Genomic DNA, 4,627 nt, shown 5'->3' with positions numbered 1-4,627 from the left:
AGGAAGAAAGAGGGACTTTGTGGGGTAATTAATGGAACAAAAGCTTTTCAGAATTCGTACTTTCACCTATTTACTAACCAAGGATATAATTTAAAAGTGTATGTTCTATGCCTAGTCAGAAATTTATTGCCTACAATGTGAGTGGCACCAATCAGCTTTTCTTTGCTGGTTTAGGATTAGAGCAATGATACTACATTGCAAGTCAGAGGGTACAGAGTTGGCCTGGACTTGAAATCAAGCTTTCTGAGTGCCTTGCCTAAGACCTGGCACTAATGTGAGTTTCAGTTCAATAACTATAGAATAAACATGTTTCCCCAGAGAAACCTCTGAGTGATCTTCCCAAAGTCAGTGAGTGATATATATGTCAAACAAAGCCGAAGCAGAAATATATTTAATTGTGGATCAGCACTCATAACAAACATGAGCAGGAAAGATTTGATAGATCATAGAAGGATATACTACAAGCTATATTATATATGATAAATCTGAGATAATCTTTATGACTATTTTATTCATTGAGAGACCATTGTGATTCAATACATCTCATCAGGAAATCTTTTTATTAATCTTTTCTTTTGAAATAACTATAGACACATGAGAATTCACAAAATTAGTATTCATTCACCTACTCTTCACCCAATGACAAAATCTTGCAAAACTATCATAGATTATCAAGCGGGAACACTAACATTGATATTAATTAGAGTACAGACTTTACTGATTCTATGGGTACTTAAATGTACTCTTTGTTTGTGATCATATGTGTATATATAACTCCTTGTGATCATATGTGTGTATAAAACTCCATAATATTTTGCCATGTGCATAGATTTGTGTAACTGCAAGCACACTCAAGACTAAGAACTGTTTATCATCACAAACAGAGGATTTTGCTCTGGAGAACCTGAGGTGATCTAAATGGATGTTGGCTGGAAAATATACTCTCGGGGAGCTAAGGTGGTCAGGTCAGTTTGTCCTTTGGCCTGGACACATGCGAGACCTGGGTCTATGACCTGAACACTAGTCAAGGAACACTTACCAACTGAGAAATGAAGAGGCTGTGTGCACAGTTTAGGGACAAAGTACATGGAGCACACGCTAGCTGTGACGTTAGGAGACCACTGGAGCCTGCTCTGAGCTCAGTGGCTTGGTCCAACAAGAGGAAGGGAGGGCGTCCTGTGAGCATGTTTATTCTTTCCTCTTCAATTCTGTGACTCCCACCATCTCTGGACCGGGGGGCAAGGTAGGGGTGTGGGTGTTGGGGTTACTTATCTATTGAGTCATTCTCTGTGATTGTTTGCACCTCATCTTCTCATCCATGATGTCTTTATCCTGATTATTGGGGAAGGATTCATTCTTCTTATGATTAGTTGGCCATCTTGAACTGGCCCAGCTGTACTTTTTGTAAGACAGATTTGTTATTTTGGCAGTCCATGGTAGTTTCAATATTATTTGTCAGCACCATAATTCAAATGTACCAATTCTTCTTCAGCCTTCCTTAGTTAATGTTCGACTTTAACATGCATATGAAATGACTGGGTAAGGCTTGGGTAAGGCACACCTTAATCCTCAAAATAGCATCCTTGCTTTTCAATACTCTAAAGAGATTTTTTTGCAGCAGATTTACTCAAGGAAATGGGTAATTTGATCTCTTGAGTATTGCTTCCATGAGCATTGATTGTTGATTCAATCAAGATAAAATTCTTGGCAATGCTGATCTTCTTTTCATTTGTCATGTTGTTACTTAATTGATTGGTCCAGTTGTGAGGATTTTGATTTTTTTTAATTGATTGTAGTCCATACTGAAGGCTGCACTTCTTGATCTTCATCTGAAAGTGCTTCAACTCCTCCTAATGTTCAGCAAGCAAGGCTATGTCATATGCCTACCACAGGTTATTAATAAGCCTTCCTCCAAACTTGATGCTGCAATTCTTCTTAATATAATACAGGTTCTTTGATTATTTGCTTGGCATTGCAATTGGACAAATATGGTGAGAGGATGTAATCCTGATGTATTCTTTTATTTCCTTGTTCTGTTCACACAACTGCCTCATGATCCATGCATAGGTTCCTCCAGAGCACAATGAAGTGTTCTGGAATCCCGGTCTTCTAAAGGATATCCATAGTTTATTATGATCTACATTGTTGAATGCATTTGCATAACCAATGACACACTACATTTGTGGTTTTCTCTATTATCACCAAAGATCCATCTGACATCAACAATGATTTCCTTTGTTCCATATCCTCATCTGAATCCAGCCTGAACCTCTGAGCTCTCTGTCAATATATTGTTACAACCGTTGTTAGATGATCTTCAGAAAATTTTTTACTCTAATGTGATGTCAATGATATTATTCTATAATTTGACTTTTCTGTTGGGTCACCTCTTTTAGAATGGGTACAGATATGGATCTCTTCCATTCGGTAGGCCAAGAAGTTGTATCCCAAATTACCTGGCAAAGGCACATGAATGCTTTCAGTACTTCATCAGCTTGTTGAAACATTCAATTGGTATGCCATCAGGTCTTGGAGCCTTGTTTTTGGCTACTGCTTTCAGTGTATTTTGAACTTTTTCCTTCAGCATATTGGTTCTCACTCATATGCTACTTCCTAAAATGGTGGAATGTCACCTAGTTCTTTTTGGCACAGTGACTCTGTATATTCTTTCCATTCTCATTTGTGATTCACAACTGAACCATTAAGTAACAACATGATAAATGAAAAAAAGATCAACATTGCCAAGAATTTTATCTTGATTGAATCAACAATCAATGGTCATGGAAGCAATAGTCAAGAGATCAAATTACCTGAGTCCTTAAATTTGTTGTACATAAAATCTTCCAAGATCACAAATTGAGACTTGATTTTAAAATTTCTTTTATTTTTTTAGTTCTTTCCATTTAAGATATGTTGAGTGACATCTTCCTTTTTGGTTTTTTAACTCTAATCTTTGCAAATTTCATTATAATGTTTTACTTTGTCTTCTAAAGCTACCCTATGAAATTTTCATTCAATTCTTTAACTTCGTCTTTTCTTCCATTTGCCTTAGCTACTCTACAATTATGCGCTCTGAAGATGTAGTGGTTTTGTGTTGGGCTGCAATCTGCATAGTGGGCAGTTAGAAACCACCGGAAGCTCTATGGGAGAAAGACTGAGGTTTCTACTTCTGTAAGCAGTTAGTCTCAGAAAACCACAGGAGGGTCACTATGAGCAGTGAGTTTGTCTCTACAATTAAGAGCAAGTTTCAGAGTCTTTTCTGACATTCACTTTGATATTTTCTGGGATTTTTTCGGTGACCTTTGACTTCCTCCATGGATGATGTTGTCTCATAGCTCATCAGGTCATCTGTCATTAATGGTCAATACATAAAATCTGGTATTGAGATATTCTGAAAATTCAGGTGGGATATAACCAAGGGTGTATTTTGGCTCTCATAGATTTGTTTCAAATTTCTTCTTCTTCAGCATAAACTTATATATGTGCAATTGCTGGTCTCTTCCACCATCAGCCCCCGGTCTGGTTTTAACTGCTGATATTGAGCCTCCCAAATGTCTGTTCTCACAGATGTAGTTAATTTGATTTCTATGTATTCCATCTGGAAAAGTTCACAGGTATAGTCACTGCATGTTGTTGAAAAAACTATATTTGCAATGAAGAAATCGTGTGTCTTTCAAAATTCTATCATTTGATCTCCAGATTAATTTCTATCACCAAGGCCTTAATTTATTTTTATTTCTTTCTTTATTAGTCAAATACTTTAATTGGGTGCTCTTACATCTCTTATCACAATCCATACAATCATCCATAGTGTCAATCACATTTGTGCATATGCTGTCATCATCATTTTCAAAGCATTTTCTTTCTACTTGAGCCCTTGATATCAGCTCCTCATTTGCCCCCTCCCTCCCATACCCACCCTCCCTCATGAACCCTTGATACGTTATAGATTATTTTTTTCATATCTTACATCGTTCCCTGTCACCCTTCACCCACTTTTCATTTGTTCGTCTCCCTGGGAGGGGGTTCTAGATTGATCCTTGTGATCGATTTCCTCTTTTTCCCACTACCTTCCCCTTATCCTCCTGGTATCTCTGTTCTCACAGTTGGCCCTGAGGGGTTTGTATATCTTGGATTTACTGTGTTGCAAGCTCTTGTTTGTAGCAGTGTGCATGTTCTGGTCTAATCTGATTTGCAATCTGTAGAATTGAGGTCATGATAGTGGGGGTAAGGAAGCACCACAGAGCTAGAGGAAAGTTGTGTGTTTCATAGGTGCTATACTGCACCCTGAGTGGCTCATCTCTTCCTTGTGACCCTTCTGTAAGTGGATGTCCAATTGTCTACAGATGGGCTTTGGGTCTGAACTCTGATCTTCCCCTCATTCACATCAATATGATTTTTTGTTCTGGGTCTTTGATGCCTGATACCGGATCCTATGGACACCTCATGATCACATGGGCTGCGGTGCTTCTTCCATGTGGTCTTAGTTGCTTCTCAGCTAGATGGCTGTTTGTTTATCATCAAGCCTTTAAGAACTCCAGACTCTATATTTTTTGATAGCCAGGTACCATCAGCTTTCTTCACCACCTTTGCTTATGCTCACATTTTGTCTTCAGTGGTCGTGTCG

This window comes from Echinops telfairi, unplaced genomic scaffold (genome assembly GCF_000313985.2).
Source record: "Echinops telfairi isolate 266 unplaced genomic scaffold, ASM31398v2 ScPeMD7_7418;HRSCAF=8456, whole genome shotgun sequence".
In the NCBI taxonomy this organism is placed as follows: domain Eukaryota; kingdom Metazoa; phylum Chordata; class Mammalia; order Afrosoricida; family Tenrecidae; genus Echinops; species Echinops telfairi.
Note: the sequence above shows the minus strand (reverse complement) of the source record.